This window comes from Heterocephalus glaber, unplaced genomic scaffold, assembly GCF_053883595.1.
Source record: "Heterocephalus glaber isolate CG9 unplaced genomic scaffold, H.glaber_assembly_v1.0 deba00001553, whole genome shotgun sequence".
In the NCBI taxonomy this organism is placed as follows: domain Eukaryota; kingdom Metazoa; phylum Chordata; class Mammalia; order Rodentia; family Bathyergidae; genus Heterocephalus; species Heterocephalus glaber.
In genome coordinates this window covers 2,737,604-2,759,062 of record NW_028258344.1, presented here as the reverse complement: position 1 = coordinate 2,759,062, position 21,459 = coordinate 2,737,604, and the positions used below count along the sequence as shown (strand labels likewise).

Here is a 21,459-nt window from a genome sequence, read left to right as displayed (position 1 = left end):
CTAAATCCCCAGCCTGCACCTGGCTATTCTTACAGGCGCTTTAATCCCATTATGAAGGTTCCACAATTATTTCCCAAAGATCCCATCTCCAAATACCATCATACCGTGTAATAGGCTTCAACTTTGGGGAAAGGGACACAAACATTCTATGGCAATATATGACTTCAGAACTTACTATAAAACTATGGTAATCAAGCCAGACATGTTGGCGAATGCCTGTAATCTCAGCACCCCAGGAGGCTGAGGCAGATGGATCACAAATTCAAGCCCAGCCTGAATAATTTAACAATTTAGCAAGATCTAATCTCAAAAAAAAGGAAGGAGGAAAGAAGGCAAGAGAGAAAGAGAGAAAGAAAAGAAAGAGAAAGAAAGGAAAGAAAGGAAGGAAGGAAAGAAAAGAAAGAAAGAGACGAAACACCAAGAATAACAAAATGGAGCTATTGTTCGGTGTGAGGGCCCTCAGTTCAATCCCCATGACTGCAAAACAAAACAAAAACTATGATAATCAAGAGAGACTGTTTTTGGTGAAATAAAAGACAAATATTGTATATCAATGGAAAATAAAACAAAACCCAGAAATAGACCCAAAAGTACATTTAACAGACCTTTGATAAAGGAGAAAAGGCACTGGATGGGGTGGGGGGGAGCCTCACCTGGGAATATAGCTCAGTGGTAGAATATGTGCTTAGCATGCATAAATTCCTGTGCTCAACTCCCACTACCATAAAAGTGAAGAAAAAAAAGCCTTCTTAAAAAGTGTGCTGGAACAACAGGACTACCATGTGTAGAAAATGAATCTAGATGTAGAATTTAAATCTTTTATAAAATTTGCCTTGAAATGGATCATAGGTCTAAGTTTAAAATGCAAAACTATAAACATTTAGAAGATAATAGAGGAAAATCTAGGTGATCTTGGGTTTAGCCAAAAGTTTTTAGATGCAACAACAAAAGCAGCCCATGGAAGAAAAACTGACAAGTTGGATTTTGTTAGAATGAAAAGTGTTTGCTCTGTAAAAGACAATGTCAAGGGAATATAAGCTACAGACCAAGAGAAAATATTTGCAAAAAAATTGAATAAGCAATCTGTATTCAAAATATACATGTAATGCTTAACCCTCAACAATTAGAAACAAGACAATTAAAAACTGGGCAAAAGATGTGAACGGACTTCTCACCAAAGAAAAGATAGATGGCAAATAAGTATATATATATGAAAAGAAGTTCATTATCATATAATATTAGGGAATTGCAAATTAAAATGAGATATTACACTACACACCTACTAGAATAGCTAAAATCCAAAACATTGACAACACCAAATGTCAACTAGGGTGGAGCAATAAGAACTCTCATTTGTTGCTGGTGGGAATGCTGAATAGTACAGCCACTTTGGAAGACAATTTGGAAGTTTCTTACAAAGATAAACACAATCTTGTCATACTAATTATTAATCTTGTTCAAATGTGTTGGTTGTGTCGAAACAAAAATTGAAGATGAATATTTACAGCTGCTTTATTCATAATTACCAAAAATAGGAAATAATCAAGATGCCCTTCAGTAGGTGAACAGAGAAAGAAACTGTGGTGCATCCGTATGTTACCATATGCACCAAGTCGGTAGTCTCACAACATCAAGGAACGAAGTCACAAACAAAAGGAGAAAGGAGAGTTTTATTGGAAATAATAATAAGAAGGATAGTTCTTGGATTTCCAGGAGGGGTTCCAAGTGGGTGGCTACTCAGGCTTTTTGTCAAGGGCATTTTATACAGCAAAATCACAACCTGGGTAACTATGGGTCAAACTACAATCAATCTATAGGATTACAAGCATAATACTTAACTAATATTGGTGCAATAGGGAAGCAAGGCATGTAGCAAGGGTATATGGTGAGCACCAACTAACTTCAACTTGTCTATAACTTTTAACATAGAAAGAACTAAGGCATTCCTGGAAAGGGATGGGAGTATGGATCAGGGTGTTTTGGCCATCCACCCATTTGTCCGATGGACATCACTAAACCAGGTGGTGCTGATTACAGTATAATCTCAAGCTGTTGTTTATCTCTAAGAAGGCTTTCATGGCAGGCTCCCTTCAAATTTGTCTGCAGCCACAATTTTTTGTGTGTGAAGGTGAGAACCTTCAAATTTGTAGCCAAGTTGGACAGCAGCATGAGGACCCCCTTGCAGCTGCAAGTAAGGACAATTTCTTGATGACAATGATGGATAATCTTGATTGTCAATTTGAATGGATTAAGAGACACCTAGGAGATTAGTAAAGCACACTGCTGTCTGTGAGGGTGTTTCCAGAGATGACTGGCACATGGGCCAGAAAGCTGAGGGAGAAGACATGCCCTTACTGTGGGTGGCACCATCCAATAGTTTGCAGCCTGGATGGAATGAAGTGGAGAAGGAGGAAGTCAGTCTGTGCTTAAAACCTTGATCCTGCTTGAGTGGATTTGTCTTTTGCAGCTGCCATCACCTGTGGACATCATAGTCCAGTTTCTTCAGCCTTTCAAAGCAGACTGAGCTGCTTCTGGACCCTCTGGCTCTTCAGTGTGAAGAAGGTATTGTGGGCTAATGTACATCTTATCCTGTAAGTCAACCCAAGAATCATATATATATTCTATTAGTAGAATATATGTTTATTCTATTGGTAGGACATATATATATATATATATTAGTAGTAGGGTATATATTTTTTCCTGAAAAATGCATATATTCATATTCTACTGGTTCTGCTCTTCTAGAGAACACTAACGTTTACAAAGATCTTGTCCTTTATTATGTGACATGTATGTAGTTAGTGTCATAATTAAACTGAATTCTAGAACACTTGTTTTTTGACAGAACTGAACACAGTACAACACAAAGAGTGGACTCTGAAGTAAAGAAAGGGCTTTGGTTACTAACATCAATATTGGTTCATCAATTATAACAAACATACCACATTAATATATGTTTATAATAGAATAAACAATATGTGGGATAGAGGGCATATAAAGGAACTCTAGTTTTAGGTGAATTTTTCTGTAAACCTAAAACTAAAACTGTTCTAAAAATAAAGGTAATATAAAAATTAAAAATAATTAGACAAATAACATTGTGATGGGTATTTGAGGAAAAAGCTCAGGAGACGATGAAAAAATATTATGAAGAACCAAATGTAGTCTAGAAATTCAAAGGATGCTTCCTTAAAGATATGACCTTTAAACTGAAGAGTAGTAATTAGCCCAAAAATGAAAGGAAAGATAATATTCTAGGCAAAGAAAATAGCAAATGCAAAAGCAAGAGAGTTGAGTTGAATGTGAATGCATGCCAGGAGCCGAGAGGCTATTCGGGCCAGAACACCAGTGGCAGAGAAGGAATTCTTAAGACACTTAATGCTTCTCCTACTGGAGAAGTAGGAGAAACTACTGAAAAAGATTACATGATCAGATTTGCGTTTGAAATGTTTATTCTATTTCTTAGAAGATAGATTGAATGTGAAAATGTCTTTGCTATGGTTTAGATGTGTTTTGTTCTCCAAAGATTCATGTGATGATCCCCAAGTTGCTGGTATTAAGGAGAGAGAGAGAGAGAGAGAGAGAGAGAGAGAGAGAGAGAGAGAGAGCGCTAGCTTCTAGGCTCCAGCCACCCTCCTACTTCAGTTTTCTCTTCTGAGTAACAGAGTCTACAGGTGCATGCCCCCCACCCAGTTCCTTTCCATTTCTATGCCTTGTTGTAATCCAGCCAAGGGAGGTCCTATCAGAGTGTGAACAGATGGGACCATCCTCCAAATACGAGCTAAATAAAGCTCTTTACTTTATAACATATTTAGCCTCAGGTATTTTGTCATAGGAACAGAAAATGTGGGTAGACATTCTAAAAAATGTATGGAGTAGTCCTGATGTGAGAATTAGAGGAGATGGTGGAAATAAATTTAAACAAGAAGGCTGGGGATTTAGCTCAGTGGTTTTGCTGCCTGCTGCGCAAGCATAAGAACCTGAGTTCAATCCCTGGTACCAAAAAAAAAAGAAAGAAAGAAATTTAAACAATATCAAAATAAAAATTCAGGAAGTCTTGTTGGTTGGTAGATATGAATTTATTATAGAACATATCTAAAATGAGTACCAGATTTCTGATATGAGCAAAGAAGTGACTATTGGCACATTGCTGAGGTAAGTTACACTAAGATGTACAAATACAACATGTGAGAAGATTAGAAGATTATTTTCAGAATTATTAAATTTGAAGTGGCATGTGAGTTACCAGTTATGACAGGCTGAATGATGACCGTTTCAAAGATGTCTATATTCTAATGCCTGAAACTGTAACTATATGAAGAGAGAGGGAGAGGAGAAGAGGGTGAAGGAGAGGGCAAAGGAGAGAAAAAGGGAGAGAGAGAGAGAGAGAGAGAGAGAGAGAGAGAGAGAAATATGAATCTCACTACATTGCTCCAGGCTAGACTTGAGCACATCTCATCATTTTTGCCACTTCCTGAAGCAATTTTGTAAGTTCTATTTCATGAACATCTTAGTTGTGCTGTTACAGCTACCTTGATGGCTTTAGTCCATTCAAAACATTTACCTTTCATGGTCATTTTGACTTTGGGGAAGAACCAGAATTGCAGGATGCTGGACCTGGTAAATAAGGTAGGTGAGGACACACTGTAATAGTTTTATAAGCCTGCCTTTCCATTAGATGGCGGTTGGCAGCATTCACTCTATTTTCATCATACTTTGTAAATACATTAATTAAAGAGGACTTTCAGAACTGCTTCAAAAAATGGCAGGGAGGATGGGATAAGTGTGTCCAAAACAAGGGAGAGTATTTTGAGAAAGATTAATAGCAGTGTGCTTTTTACTGTAATATTTAAAAAAATTTTTAAACATTCACTATATTTCTGATCACCCTTTGTATGTTTCAGTACACTCAGGGATTTCTTTTTGTGGTAAAAAGTAGAAAGATTAATTATGAGAACTTAGAATGCAAAACAGTTTTTAAAAAAGAGAAAGGCAAATTGACCAAAAAATAAATGTAGTATCTCTCTGTATGACTTCTTTTTTTGAGACAGGGTCTCACTATGCAATTCAGACTGGCCTTGAACTCACTGTGTAGCCCAGGCTGGCCTTGAACTCACAGCAATCTTCTTGCCTCAGCCTTTTGAGTGCCGGGATTACAGGTGTGCGTCACCATGCCCAGTTTACATGATTCATTTTTGAAGGCCCAAACCATGATCACAGGTTAGCTACAGTCCTTTATTTTCCAGAACATATTTCTTTCTTCAGAATTTTCAGTAGTCACACACAAATATAAGTATATTCTAACAATTAGCATGGTAGTGTATGATTAGCCAAAGATACTACTGCACATGAAAATCACTTTTCCATTCCATGCTATGCCTGAAATACAGTGCTCCTTATTCCAAACTATTCCTCTTAGGTCTCTTTCTGGTTTATGATGGTGCTTATGAATAGGAATACTGCATATGGAAACGATTACTATAAATTTTTATTCTATTTTCAGAACTGAGAATCTCACTGTTTAGTTTCCTGAAATAATAATATAATAGCACTATCAAAATTAGTATTATCAAAATTAATATTGTTGCTCTTTGTACAGATTTCTTCATAAAGCTCAAAAAAGTCACTTGCTTTGTTGAATTATGTAACTTCCTCTTCTTTTTCAAAATCTCAGCCACATGACAAACTCAGACTGCCCTAAACTCCTTATAATATCAGCCTTTGTTCCGGAACACATTTCTTCCTGAGAGTTTTTTTGTAATATCAGCAAGACTACAGATAGTGTTTTGTTAAACAGTGAAATTAACTTAAAACAGTCCTCAGCTGACTATCTTGGAACAAATTTATACAGATTTTAGGGAGTCTCCCTTGAAAACAAATGTGTTTTTGAAAGCAAGTCTGCAAATCATATGTCTATTCAATACTTTATAAATGCATAAGAGTGCTTCCTATGTAAAAAGAATACCTAAATAAGTCATTGTGTAAAACATAGGCACTTGTGAAAGGCAAATAATGATTCCTTGGTTAATATTTTTTAGGTTTATATTCAATAGACAATATTCCTGTGTAAGTTATAATAGTCTCTATTATAAAATTAAACATTTTCCCAGTAGTGATGTTGTAAGGTTAATTTTATGTTTTAATTTTTTTTCTGGTACTAGAGAAGGAACTCAGTGAACTCTATCACTGAGGTACATCCCTAGTCCTTTTAATTTTTAATTTTGAGACAAGGTCTTCCTAATTTGCCCACACTGGGCTTGAACTTGTGATTCTCCTGCCCCAGTCTCATGAGTAGCTAGGATTACAGGTGTGTGCCACTGCACCTGGTGCAAGGTTATTTTAAAACTTCCGTTATAGGGCCAGGCATTTAGCTCAGTGTTGCCACCCCAAGTTTGATCCCTGGTACCAAAAAAAAATTCCATTATAGATTATTTTGCTATAGTGAAAAGATCATCTATACTGAATATTCTATCATAGTCATGACCTATACATGTTATAAGTGTTAAAATGATTGTGGGTTGATATAACAATAGGTTAAACATAATTTGTATTTTTTAAAAATCTGAGACAGAGTCTCACTGTATAGTTCATGCTGACCTTGAATTCCTTATACAGCCAAGGGTAGCTTGGAACTCACGCTGATCCTCCTGCCTTAGCCTCCTGAGTGCTAAGATTATTTTAGAAAAGCTTCCCCTCCACAATATAAATATATTTTTATTTTTTTAATTTTAAGGGAAAGTTAAAGTGACTTTCCCTTTTTTTGGTACCAGGGATCAAACTCAGGGCCTTACACTCTCAAGACAGGCATGGTGCCACTGAACCTGTGACTTTCATTTTTAAAGGCGTTCCAGTTGTTGATGGTGCCATTTGTTTCAAGGCATTCTTTGCTACCTTCTTGGGTAATACTTGAGTAGAAAGAAATTTAAAAATACATTAGCCCATTTGATACAAGATTTCTATAACAGAAAATAGAAAGAGGTGATCAATAATGTACTACAATAGTTTGAAACACATGTTGGTAAAAAGAATATAGCTCTTTCTACATCAGAGATAAAAACAATATTTATAGGAACAGTAGCTACAATCTTTTGTGACCACCTATATTTAGTTTAAATATTAATAATATTTGGACTATTTAGGAGCATCTGAGTTCTGTTAAGGGAGTAAAATCATTACTGTCTGTGAATGTATCCACACTTTGCAGGGGTTGGACCACACTGACATTGGAGATGCCCTGGGTGCCCTCATTTACTGGCCGGTCTTTCTTTACTACACAGGGCAGTACTCTTTCAGTGTGTTAAAACTTGTTCTTGCTTTTGCTTTTAACTGTGGAATTCACTTTGGGATTTGCCTCAGGTGGTGAATATGGGAACTCTTAAAAGGTATATGCTGACTGCTCAGTTCCAAGGTACACACAGGCAAATGTGTTCCAAATGTTCAGAATTAACCATATTTGATGTAATTACACAGCTAGGAGAATGGATAATTTCTCACCCACACTGATATAGAAAAATATCTATTGTTTCATTCATTTAGTTTCTTGTTTGTGATTAACTGAGCAACTGCATCAATTCCACCTTTGGCTCTCACTTACCCTTCAGCTCTTACTATGATCTTTACCATATAATATTATGTATGATCAGAAGTGGTCTTTGTTTTTTATTTTCTGTTGTTTCTTTTTTTTTTTTGTACCAGGGATCGAACTCAGGTCCTTGTGCTTGCACACCAGGCCGCAAAACCACTGAGCTAAATCCCCAGCCCCATTTTCTGTTGTTTCTTGAGTATTAATCGTTCCTTCATTTAGTGGGATTTTCGGAGCACTGAGGCTCACTGTATTTAAGTGGTCTTTGCTCCAAGCACATTGCCTGAGGAACTGAAGAGATCTGATCCTAGAATTCTTGTATTTTGTTTCTAGGCATCACATTACTTTTCAGAGTTTACCAGTTCAGAACTTAAGGTTCCTGTGATTATGGGAAGTAAGTTAAGACTCTTTTTTGTGCCATCTCTTGTGTGACCTTTAGCTATGCTCCAAAGGTGTCCCCTCAGCTGATAATCACCTTAGTCACATTATTTGCATTCATAGCACTGTGTTAAATTTTTAACTTAAATTGGAAATCCTCCTTGTCACTGAAAATATCTTCAAAATGATTACACAATGAGTTAACTCAAGACAGCTAGATAAGAAAATTGCCAGTGTAATTACAGTCAATAAACTGAGGCCGTAAAGAGAAGAGATTTCCCTATGTCATCCTGCATTTATTGGAAGAATTTTAGTTTTCTCTAAGTATTAAATTCTTTTCAATAATTGATCCTATGAAGATTCTAACCTTGCATTAGGATGTAGGAGGCCTACATTCCAGTAAACCTAACATCTGTGTAAGAGGTGTAGAAAATGAGTCAGGGAAACTTTCAAGAGTAAGGTCTGGGAGAAAGAAGTCTGTCAGCTTTTAAAGCCAAAGGATATGAAGGATGAACAGCATAGTCAATCACAGGTTGTTACTGTGTTTTATGCCTGTGAGGGAGATGTAGAAATGGGGTTCTGATAATACTGTTGAGAGATAAATTGTCCCGTTGAGCCAGGTTACTGGCACAAAAGCACAATAACATTGCACATGTTTAGTATAGTATAAATAAATCTCCTATTAAGGGTATACAGCTGTTACTGGGACTGCAAGAAGTAACAGGATGACATTCTTTTTTCTTTTTTGAGACAGGGTCTTCCTATGTAATTCAGACTGGCCTTGAACTCACTATGTATGTAGCCTAGGCTAGCCTCGAACTTGCAGTGATTCTCCTGCCTCAGCCTCCCAAGTGTGACATTCTTTTTTTTTTTTTTGGTACCGGGGATCGAACTCAGGACCTTGCACTTGCAAGGCAGGTGTGGTGCCACTGAGCTAAATCCCCGGTCCTGTGACATTCATTTTTATTATTGAAATCTTAAGAACCAACGTAGGACTTATGGCTCATTCTACATAGTGGAGGATGCAAGTACTGTTGTATGTCTTAATTCACAAATCAACTTACCCCAGGCTCTTCAAATTTTCATATATAATTCTTTTTAACATATTCAGTACATCTGCAAAACAACTTTAGATTTTACCTTTCCATATGCTCAAAACTATAAGATACAGTAGTTCCCTCTTTTCCCTGGCTTCCTACAGTTTCAGTTACTTGTGGTCAACTGCAGTCCAAAAATATTCATGGAAACTTCCAGAAACAGTGTTTTAAATTGCTATTCTGAGTATGAGATGGAATCTCACACCCTCTGTACTATCCCATGCCATCCCTCCCAAGACATGAATCATCCTTTTTTCTAGGATATCCATGCTGTATATGCTATCTCCCTGCTAGTCACTCAGTAGCTATCTCATCATCAGATCCACTGTCTGGGTACTGCGGTGCTTGTGTTCAAGTAACCCTTCCATAATAATCTCATGCTACGTTGCGATGACTTTACCATTCGCCTCACTTCATCTCAACACTTAGGCCTTGTATCATCTCACATTATCACAAGAAGGACGAGCATAGTACAATAAGATATTTTGAGAGAGAGAACATTTCCATATCTTTCACTAAAGTATATTGTTATTATTGTTTTATTTCATTAATTATTATTATTAATCTTACTCTGCCTAATTTATAAATTAACTTTATCATTGGTATGCATGTATAGGAAAAAACATAGTATATATGGAGTTCAGTATTAACCATGGTTTCAGACATCCACTGGGCTCCTAGGACATAATCCTGCTGCTAAGGAGGAACCACCATAGTCTATCAATTGTGGGTCCCTCTCATACCAGGACCCAGTTTGAGCACAGTTCCAGAAGTTTGCATTTTGTTTGACCACTCAGATATTTTCCTGGGACTCAGCTCCCCATTATCCTGAACTAGGCTGTCCTGTGATGAGTCCTAGATTCCTGCAGCCTGTCATTCACTCTGTAATTTGGGAAGGGCTTATACTCCAGTAGCTTCCTGAGAAAGGAAGTATGAACAGTAAAAAGTTTAAGGCTTAGCATTTTCCAAGATTTAATTCTAGATGCTAAATACAATAAAATAATGGGATGAAATAGGTTGAAAGCCAATCTTGACTGAAGACTTGATTTTAAGATGTGGGGAAGGGAGTATTTTATCAGTTGTAGTTTGCTTTGAAGCTACTTTTGCTTTCTTTTCTTGGTTTGTTTGCTTTTGTTTTTGTTTTTGTTTTCTGAGGCAGGGTCTCGCTGTGTAGTGCAGGCTGGCCTCACACTCACGGCGATCCTCCTGAGTGCTGAGATCGCAAGTGTGCGCTGCCACTCTCGGCTTACTTTTGCTTTCTTATAGAACCATTGCTTTAAAGACTCTCATTTACATTCACATAAAACTGCATTTCATGAAAGGACGTGCTGTAAATATTAGGGTATACGGCATAAATAGGGTTAGGATGGACCACAGTGCTCCGTGTTTATAATAGAAGGCCCAAAACAAAATCCATCTGTTTAAGAAAGTACTGGCTCAGGCCCTCTCCCCCAGCAGCCCGCCCTGTGAGCGGCTCCTGAACAGGGCTTTACATGTTCTCTTTTGGGATGTATGAGGGTTTGCTTTGGAGAGACCAAGTTCACCAAAATTACAGATCTGACTCGGGGACTTCACTATATTTTTTTAAGCAAAGAGATTTTTCTTTTCTTTTCTTGCTGCCCTTTTCCCTCCTTCCCTCCCTCCCTCCTTTCTCTTTTTCTCTCTTTCTCCTTCCTTCCCTGCCTTTCTTCTCTTGCTTTTGGCAGCGTCCTTACCCATCTTCAACCTTCACCAGACAGCTTAATGTCCCAGAAAGAGAGAGCAGTTCCTGAAACCACCAACTCAGCCTTTTCTTTCACTAAAGGAAGTTTCACTGTAGGAATTTTTAAGAAAATGTTTGTCTCTTGCTAAGATTTGATTTTTAATTGTAGAGAAAGTTTGCCCCAGATTTCATGGCAATCGCATACTGAGAAAATCACACACGCCTGACACTATTGCTCCCTGAGACCGTTTCCCCATTTCCCAATTTTGTATGTGCTAATCCAGATTACTGAAACACATGTGGTAGCAGAACAGGCACCCGGCCACATGTTCTCTGAAAAACTTTAGAGACAGCACCCTTCCTAGAATCCTAGCACCATTCTGTACTGCCTTTAAGAAAACAAAAGTTTCCTAAATTCTCTTGTCCTCTTTCTATATTAAAAATTTTTTTTTTCTCTACAGGCAAGGGAAAAACATGTTTGGTTACAATGGGATTTTATTTAGTAGCAAACAGAAACCTAAAGTAAAATGGTGTAAAGAAGGTAGACTATTTTTCCCACATAAATGAATTCTAGAAGTAAAATTATTTCTCATAACACAGACTCCTGCTCTGCTCCATCGACCACACCCACATTCCAGAGAACAGGAAAGAGCAGAGGTGGAGGGACCAAAGGACATTAGCTTCCTCCTTTTATGAAGCCTCCCCAGAAGTTTCAGAACACTTAGATTACATCTCATTGGACATATATAGCTGCAAAAGGTTCTGAGAAACATCATTTTTTAGCCAAGAACATTTCTCAGGTTTTTATTATTAAGGAACAAGGGAGAGCATATACTGTGAGGCAATTAGCATTCTCTGTCCTCAATACTTAATATGAACTGAGTGTTTGTAATATACCAGAAATGTGTTAAGTGATAGAAAATTCAGATATGTAGAATTTGTCTTTTCCCATTAAGGATACACTATGATGTGATATGCAAATATTGCCATAAGAATTCACAGGAAGTCACAGAGTAAGAATTCAATCATAGCAGAGTACCTCACTCAAAGAGGGCATCACCAAAACTTAAAATGTGTTTAATTAATTGCTATCTGCTTCCTAGTTATAGCCAGGGACAGAGAAAAGTCACACCGAAGCAGATTTTTTTTATGTCAAAAGACCAAGAAACAATTAATTAAAAGATCTAGGAGACTTCAAGGAGTGGAACTTATGTTCTGATCCTCATTTGTTATGATTTGAAGTTATCAAAAATGTCCCGAATCAGTAGGGTGAGTGTGGCAAATAGAGTACCTATAGAGCTGGAGACAGAGCTGCCTCTGATGTTGAATCAGAGAGAAATGAAGTGAAGGATGGAGTATTTTAGTCCTAAGAAGTTGGGTCCTGGCACCAAACCTGACCTAACTGCCAGAAGTCAACATTTGCTTTGGAAGTACTTGCATACCTCAAAGAACAGCTTGCTTCTAGAAGTAAAAATTGGATTCTAGAAATATGAAGATAGAATCCTGGGAGATTTCTTTTCCTAAGAGCCACATACAAGGGACTCTGAGAGTAGCTGGAGCAGAGAACTTAGCAATAGGCCTATTCTTTGGAGCCAGTAACCAGAGATAGTATTGTGAGGGTGTGGCAGCTCTTCCTTCATTTGCTTCTTCCTCCCTCCTCCAACCTTCTTGGACAATATTTCATCCTTATTCAGTTCTGACTGAAAATCTGAGGCATTCTGCCATTCCAACAGTTAATAAGAATCCACAGCGTTGTTCCAGTGAAGTGAAAACCACCATGGCTTCTCACTTGTGGAGTGTCTAGCAGAGGACCTGCCCATTCTTTTGATACTTTCAGGGAGGGAGGCAATGGAAGTTCATTTGAAGAGCTTTGGCGGGTTTGGTTGAGAATGTGCTTCAGTGAAGATGACATGAGGAATAGGTAACCTGCATCCAAAGCATCACTATTGCTGGAGAAAAATGCCACCTACATTAGCTTCCTATTGCTGTCATAGTAAATTGCCCCAAATTTAGTGTCTCAAGATAACATAAATCTATCATTCTATAGTTCTGGAAGTCAGAAATCTGAAATGAAGTTTATGGACTAAAATTAAAGTATTGGGCAGAGCTGTGTTCCTTCTGGAGACTATGGAAGAATTAATTTCTTTGCTTTTTCCAGTTCTAGAAAATTTCTAGAATTAGAAATTACTCATCTTCAAAGTACAACACTCCAAACTCTGATTTTGTGACCATACATGCTTTTCTGACTGTTTTGCCTCTCTTTTACAAAAAGCTTTGACATTACATTAAGCCAAACTTGATGATCCAGAGGAATCACCCATATCCTGATCTTTAAATTAATCACATCTCTTAAGTCCCTTTTGCCATATAAATGAGCATATTTTCAAATTCTGAGGATTAGTACCTTGGGAAATAACTCAGTGGTAGAATATATGCTTAGCATGCACAAGGCTCTGACTTCAATTCTCAGGACCAAAACTAAACCAATGAGTGACTAAATGAATAACAATGAATAATGACAGTGCTGTGTTTGGAAGTTATCTGTGGGAACAGGCTGAGCTACATAAAAGTAAACCTCATTACAGAGGCAATCAACTCATTTTTAAAAAAGAGTAAGCAGCATATTGAAACAGATGATGATAATTTGTGTCTGCCCATTAGACTTTAAAACAATGTCTAGATGGCTGCTTTGTGGATAGAGTGAGAAAATACACCAGGAAACATTCAGCAATATGCAAGAACAAATTAAATATTTCTACCAGCAAGGAAACATATTCACTAAATATTGCTGATAGTATTCAAATGATAGTCCTAATTAATTTTCAACTTTGTATTTGTGCTATACAATAGAAAGACCATATAAAGACATTTCTTTACAGCCAAATAATCAGTAAAAATTCTGCGGATTAAAGAAATATGCAAAACAGGAATGAGAAGATGTAGTTAAAACAATAGACTTTGTTGGGCCAGTGTAGGCCTGCAGTCCCAGCAATTCTGGGGAGCTGAGACAGGAGCATCACAAGTTTCAGCCCAGTGCTGGCAAATTAGCAAGAACTTGTCTCACAAAAGAAACAAAATAGAACAAAACAAAATAAAATCAAACAAACAAAAAATCTGGGCAAGTAGGTCAATGAGAATGCCCTGGATTCAATTCCCAGTATAACAACAACAACAATAACAACAACAACAACAACATAATGGAGATCTTTGGGCATTGCTGCAGCTGTAATTGGCTCACAAAGCAGTGTATTGGAGTCATCAATAATTAGCCATTGTTATCTGAGTGAGTTTAACCAAAATAGTACCCATACTCAAATCAGTAGAGATTGTAGACTAAGTACAACTGATGGCAAAGTGAGGCATCTTCAGACAAAATGAAAAGTAGTCCTCATATGCTAAATGTGCATGTGACATAGAAAGCAGACTTGATAAAAGCAGGACAATTTTAATTAGATACCATAAATAAGCATTACTTCTAGAGTCGGATATTAGAATCCCATGATATGTAAAGATCTGAGACCTTAGGAAACCACAAAAACTCACAAACACATGGAAATAGAATAACACTCTCCTGAACAACCAATGGGTCACAGAGGAAATTAAAGAAGAAATTAGACAGTTTCTACAAGTAAATGATAATGCCAGTAAAACATACAGGAATCTATGGGACACAATGAATGCAGTTCTACGTGGAAAATTCATAGCAATGAATGCCTATATTAGAAAACAGAGTGAGCTCAAATAAACAACCTAATGCTGAACCTTCAGCTCCAAGAAAAAGAAGAGCAAGACAAACCCAAAGCTCATACAAGGGAGGAAATTATAAAGATCAGAGCAGAAAACAATGCAATGGAGACTAAGAGAACAATACAAAAAATCAACGAATCAAAGAGTTGGTTTCTCGAAAGAATACATAAAATCAATAAACCCTTAACAAACCTTATCAAAAAAAGGAAAGAAAAGGCCCAAATCCATGCAATTAAGAATGAAAAAGGTGAAATCACAACAGATCCAGCAGAAATCCAGAGCACCATCAATACCTACTTCGAAAACCTGTACTCTAACCCTTTTATTGGCACATTTTAGGTACACAATATGTTTACATTTATCATTGGGTGCTTGTACCTGTACATGATGTATCTTGGTTCTTATTTTTTTCCCCGTTAACTGTGTGCCCTTCACCCCCTCCACTCTTCCCTATTTACATAGATTTCTTTTCCGTTTTTTTTTCTTTTCTCATAGTTTTTCCTTTCCCTTCTTCCCTTTCCTCTTCCCCTCCCATCACCACTACACCTTTGGACCTTTTCCTATTTCAAATTATCAATTATTCATTTTAATCATTTTATCCTTATTTACACTTTCAGTTTCTCACACTAGAGAAACTACTTGGTATTTGCACATGTGTGTCCTATTTATTTCACTTAAGAGTATCACCTCAATGTGCATCCATTTAGCTATAAATGTCTCTAGTTTCTCATTCTTTATGGCTGAGTAGTACTGCATTTTATAAAAAAACCCACATCTTCTTTATCCAGTTTCCAGTTGATGGGCACTTGGGCTGTTTCCAAGCTTTAGCTATTACAAACTGTGCCACTATAAACATGGGTGCACATATATCACTGTGGTATGATTCTTTTAATTCTTTGGGGAAGATCCCCAGCAGGGGAATAGCTGGGTCAAATGGGACCTCTAGTCCTAGTTCTTTGAGGTATCTCCATACTGATTTCCACAGTGGTTACACCAGTCTGCACTCCCACCAACAATGGAGAAGGGTTCCTTTCTCTTCACATCCCCGCCAGCATTTGTTATTGGTTGATTTCTTGATAGCAGCCGCTCTTTCTGGTGTGAGGTGAAATCTCAGTGTTGTTTTCATTTGCATCTCTTGAATGACCAGTGATGTTGAACATTTTTTCATATATTTATTTGCTGCTTTTACTTGTTTTTCTGAGAAATGTCTGTTCATTTCGGATGCCCATTTTCAAATTGGGTCTTTGAATTTTGGGGGCCTGATTTTTTTTGAATTCCTTATATATTCTCAACAGTAGACCTTTGTTTGAGGTACCTCTGCTAAAATTTTTTTCGCACATTGTAGGTTGTCTCTTAGCTCTGCTGGTGGTTTCTCTTGCAGTGCAGAAGCTTTTTAATAAGATGAAATCCCAGTTGTTGATTCTTTGTGCTAGCTCCCGTGCTACTGAGGATTTGTTCATAAAGTCTTTTCCTAACATATCTTCTACCTAACTTATCTTCCAGCAAGTTTAGTGTTTCTGTCTTAATAGTTAGATCTTTAATCCACTTCAATCTTAGTTTAGTGCATAATGATAGGTATGCACCTAGTTTTAATCTTTGCCAGGTTGAAATCTGTTTTTTCCAACATCATTTATTAAATAGGCTATCTTTCCTCCAATAAGGGTGGTTGGCTCCTTTGTCAAAGATGAGGTGGCTGAGTATGTCTGGAGTTGTTTCTGTATCTTCTAATCTATTCCACTGATCCTCGGGTCTGTTTCTTTGCCAGTACCATGCTGTTTTTATCACAGTAGCTTTGTAGTATAGTTTTCAGTTGGGGATTGTGATACCCCCTGCCATGTCTCTGAGGCCTAGAATTGCTTTTGCTATTCTAGGTTTCTTCTGATTCCAAATGAATTTTTGGATTGTTTTCTCTAGTTCTGTGAAGTATATTGTTGGAATATCAATTGGCATTGCATTAAATCTATATAGTAGTTTTGGAAGTATGGCCATTTTCACTATAACTGTTCTTCCTACCCAGAAACAAGGGATATCTTTTCGTTTTCTTATATCCTCTTCTATCTCCTTTTTCAGAATGCTGTAGTTTTCAGTGTAGAGGTCTTTTGGTTCCTTTGTTAGGTTGATTACTAGATATTTCATTTTTTTTAGATGCTATTGGAAAAAGGAATTATTTCCTGAATTTCTCTCTCAATGAGTCTGCTATTTGCATATAAGAAGGCTATTGTTTTTTGATTGTTGACCTTGTATCCAGCTACTCAGCTGAATCTGTCAATTAGGTCTAGAAGACTTTTGAGTGAGTTGAGTCTTCTATGTAAAGTATCATATCATCAGCAAATAATGACAGTTTCACTTCTTCCTTTCCTATCTTTATTCCTTATAATGTTCCCAGAAAAATATTGAACAGGAGTGATGATAGTGGGCATCCTTGTCTTGTTCCTGATTTTAGCATGAAAGTTTTCAGGTTTTGACCATTTAGTATGATGTTGGCTGTTGGTTTTTCACAGATAGCCTTAATCAGGTTGAGATAAAGACCTTCTATTCCAATTTTCTGTAGGGTTTTTATCATGAATGGGTGTTGGATTTTGTCAAATGCCTTTTCTGCATCTATTGAGATGATCATATGGTTTTTGTCCTTGACTCTGTTAATATAGTGTATTACATTTATGGAGTTACCGATGTTGAACCATCCTTGCATCCCTGGGATAAATCTAACTTGGTCAGGCTGTATGATCTTCTTGATAATATTCTGCATTCTGTTTGCCAGTATCTTGTTGAGGATTTTTGCATCTATGTTCATTAGGGAGATTGGTCTGTAGTTCTCTTTTTGGGTGGGGTCTTTCCCTGGTTTTGGGATCAAAGTAACACTTGCTTCCAGGATTGAATTTGGAAGCCTTGCTTCCCTTTCAATTTCCTTGATGAGTTTAAAGAGTAATGGTGATAGTTCTTCTTTATTTTTTATTTTTATTTTTATTTTATTTTATTTTTAATTATATCTTTTTTTTTTTTTTTTTTTTTTTTTTTGTACCAGGGATCGAACTCAGGACCTTGCACTTGAGAGGCAGGCGCCAGAACCACTGAGCTAAATCCCCGGCCTGATAGTTCTTCTTTAAATGTCTTGTAGAATTCAGCAGTGAAGCCATCAGGACCTGGGCTTTTCTTTGTTGGTAAATTTTTTATTACATTTTCAATTTCACTCATTGTATTTGGTGTTTAGAATTTCTATATCTTCTTCATTGAACTTTTGTAATTCATATGTATCTAGGAATCTGTCCATTTTATCTGTTTTCCATTTTATTTGAGACACATTCTCAAAGCAGGTATTGATGATCCTATGGATTTCTTCAGGCTCTGTTGTGACTTCTCCTTTTTTGTTCTTAATTGCATGGATTTGAGCCTTTTCTTTCCTTTTTTTGATAAGGTTGGCTAAAGGTTTATCGATTTTATTTATTCTTTCAAAAAACCAACTCTTTGATTCATTAGTTTTTTTGTATCATTCTCTTAGTCTCCATTGCATTGATTTCTGCTTGGATCTTCATAATTTTCTTTCTTGTATGAGCTTTGAGTTTGTTATGGTCTTCTTTTTTTAGGAACTTGAGGTTCTGCATTAGGTTATGTAACTGAGTTCTCTCTGTTGTCCTAATATGGGCATTCACTGCTATGAATTTCCCATGTAGAATGGCTTTCATTGTGTCCCATAAATTCCTGCATGTTTTACTGGCATTATCATTTACTTGTAGAAAGTGTCTAATTTCTTCTTTAATTTCCTCTGTGACTCATTGGTTGTTCAGGAGAGTGTTATTCAATTTCCATGTGTTTGTGGGAGTTTTGTGGTTGCTTATGTTATTGACCTCCAATTTTATTGCACTATGGCCTGATAATATACAGGGGATAACTTCAATTCTTTTACATTTACTTAGACACGTCCTATGAGCTAGCATGTGATCTGTTTTGGAGAATGAGCCGTGTGCAGCTGAAAAGAATGTGTATTCTGATTTTGTGGGGTGGAACACTCTGTAAACATCTATTAAGTCCATTTGTTCAATAGCTTGTTTTAGTTCTAGAATTTTGTTGTTAATTTTTTGTCTAGATGATCTGTCTATTTGTGATAGAGGGGTGTTGAGGTCCCCCACTACAATTGTATTAGTGGTTATTTGGTTTTTTATGTCCATAAATTTTTGTTTTGTATAGTTTTGGACATTTGTATTTGGTGCATATATATTTAGGATTGTCATCTGTTCCTCTTGAATTGTTCCCTTCACCAGGATGTAGCGAGCATCTTTGTCTCTCTTAATTAGTTTTGGTTTGAAATCTACTTTGTCTGCAAATAAGATTACTATGCCTGCTTTTTTCTGGGTTCCTGTTGCGTGGAGAACTGTTTTCCATCCTTTTACTTTCAGTCTGTGAATTTCCTTTTGAGTTAGGAGTGTTTCTTTTATACAGCATATTGCTGGATTTTGCTTCTTAATCCATTCTGCCAGTCTATTTCTTTTGATTGGTGAATTGAGGCCATTAACATTGATAGTTATAGTTGAGAGATAGTGACTGATCCTTGTCATGATGTTTTACTGTTGTTGGCTGCTTTATTTCTTATTTTTCCCCCCTTTTCCTTTAGTGTCTTACCTTGCCTGGTGGCATTTCTTGTTGGGCCTCATGGAGTTGTGACCTTCATTGTCTTTTTCTAGGATATTGCTTAAAATTGTTTGAAGTGCTGGTTTGGTGTTCATGAAATTTCTCAGGTGTTCTTTGTCATGGAAGTATCCAATTTCCTCATCAATTTTGAAAGATAATTTTGCATGATACAACAGTCTAGGTTTGAATTTATTTTCTTTTAGGGCTTGAAATACTTCACTCCAGGCTCTCCTTGATTTGAGGGTTTGTGTTGAGAAATCTGCTGTGATTCTGATGGGCTTTCCTTTGTAGGTGATTTGTTTCTTTTCTTTAACTGCCTGTAGAATTTTGTTCTTCTGTTGGGTTGCTGGGATCTTGACTATTATATGTCTAGGTGTAGAATTTTTTTGATCGTGGCTAGTTGGAGTTCTATATGCTTCACTTATCTGTATGTCCAATTCTCCACTTCTGTCTGGGAAATTTTCTACTATTACTTCTGTGAACAGTTTTTTAATGTAAGTTGTACTTTCTCCTGTTTTTTTTGTGGACTCCTATCAGTCTTATGTTATTCTTCTTTGCATCATCTAGCAGCTGCTGGTCTGATTTCTCATGGTCCCTTACTATCTTTAAGAAATCTCTGATTTCATGGTCCTTAACTGCAATCTTGTCTTCTATATCTGATATTCTATCTTCAGATTCTCTTAATCTGCTCTCCATGCTTTCAATGGAGCTTTTAATCTCCTGAATATCTGTTTGAATTTGTTTCATGGATTCCATTTCTTTCTTACGTTGGGCAATCATGTTTTCCATTTCTTTCTTATTCTGGGCATTCATGGCTTCCAGCATGTTTCTGATCTTATCTATTTTTTTATTTGTTTCTGTTCTTGAGCTTCTAATCATGTTTTTCACTCTGCTCACCATCTCTGTAGTTATCTAGGAGATTATTTCTGCTTTGAATTTTTCTGGAGCCTCATGAATGTGTTTTGTTACTTCCTTTGCTATCAGTTCAGGGTGTCCAGGTGGTTGATTATTAGACTTTTCCACCTCATTTCCCCCATAATTTGCCTTTTCTGGGATGGAAGCCTGAGTTTGTGGCTTGCTTAAATGTCTTCTCATTTTTGTTTTTGGTACTCTCCTTGGTTTAATTCCTGGGTTGATATGTAGGTATCTTTGTTGCTTGTGTTTAAAACCCTTGTGGAATGATTGCTTTTCAGAGGTGTCTTCCAGATATAGCTGGTCTTTAGGTTTTGAGACTCTAATATCTCTGAGGCTATTTCATTTTCATTATACCAGGAAGAACAACTGATTAGATCAATCACAACATCTTAACCCAAATGATACAATCAGCAATGCCATAGCATCAAGCGCAGCTTAGAAAATGACAATTTGTGGTAGTTATTAATCTATCACATTTAACTGTGTGAACTAAATCAAAACCGAGGACCAATCCAACATATGTTTATAGTGAATAAACTCTTTGATATAGAAACTTTACCTTTCAGGATGGGGAGTTAGAAGGAGTTGAGGAGGGAAGGACATGTAGGAAAGATCAGGAAAGATGAGTGGTGAGGCCAGAAGACACAAGAAGATCACACAAACTCTAAGAAATTGTTAAAGGCAAGAGGAAAAGGCACAATGAAAGAACAAAGACGTGAACAGAACCACTTAACAGCAATAGGGAGGCTAGATACTGTATTTACTTTCCTTTAAAACCAATGATAATCAGGAGAAGGAAAAAGAGAAGAAAAGAAAAATAAAGGAGAAATCTGAATTCAGTCCAGAAAGGAAAAAATTGGGAGATGAAGAGCAATGTGGGACAGTGAGAAAATGAGTGAAAGAGATAGAAAGAAAAGATAAAAGAAAGAGAAAAAAAAGAGAAAAGTAAAAAATCGAAAAGAGTAGAAAAAAGTAAAAATTAAGAATTAAAAATAAGAGAAAAATTTTTTTTCTTTTTTGAAAATAACATAAAATAAAAATGAAGGGCCTCCTTCAGGGTATGTCTCTGCTGTCACAGTAGGCAATGTAGGCAGCCGTGTGCATATACAAGTCAGTGAGTCTCAGCAAGCTAGTAGCAGACCTGTGAGATTTAGGCAGATTTCTGGCTGCTAGTCCCAAGTTGAGCTCCCTGTCCTCGTGCAGGGTTGAACTCTGCAAAGTTCTACTCCAGGTCCCAGTTGCCCTTCCCCTGAAGATAGTGCAGGTTCCAATGGGGAGGTGATGATCCCTTCAACTTACCAAGTACGTTGGTCTGGTGTGCCTTTATTGTAGATTCTCTTCACTTTTCCACTGAGCTTCAGTTTTCTTCGAGGAGCCTGAGAGGCCCTCTTTCTGTTGCTATCTTCTGCTCT

At 36.9% G+C, this 21,459-nt stretch overlaps 1 protein-coding gene across 8 annotated transcripts in view; it reads left to right on the top strand.

Annotated features, from left to right (window-relative positions):
* The first annotated feature begins 2,411 nt into the window (after positions 1–2,411).
* Positions 2,412–21,459, top strand: part of Cyp7a1 (cytochrome P450 family 7 subfamily A member 1) — a 51,116-nt gene continuing 32,068 nt past the window's right edge. For 2 of the 8 annotated variants that reach the window (XM_087190347.1, XM_021256095.2), the window contains exon 1: positions 2,412–2,562. The gene's annotated coding sequence lies outside the window, so the exon portion shown is untranslated. Of the gene's footprint in view, positions 2,592–21,459 lie in introns of all 8 variants that reach the window. The other 6 variants (XM_087190345.1, XM_004842151.4, XM_087190346.1 and 3 more) reach the window with 4 other exon arrangements.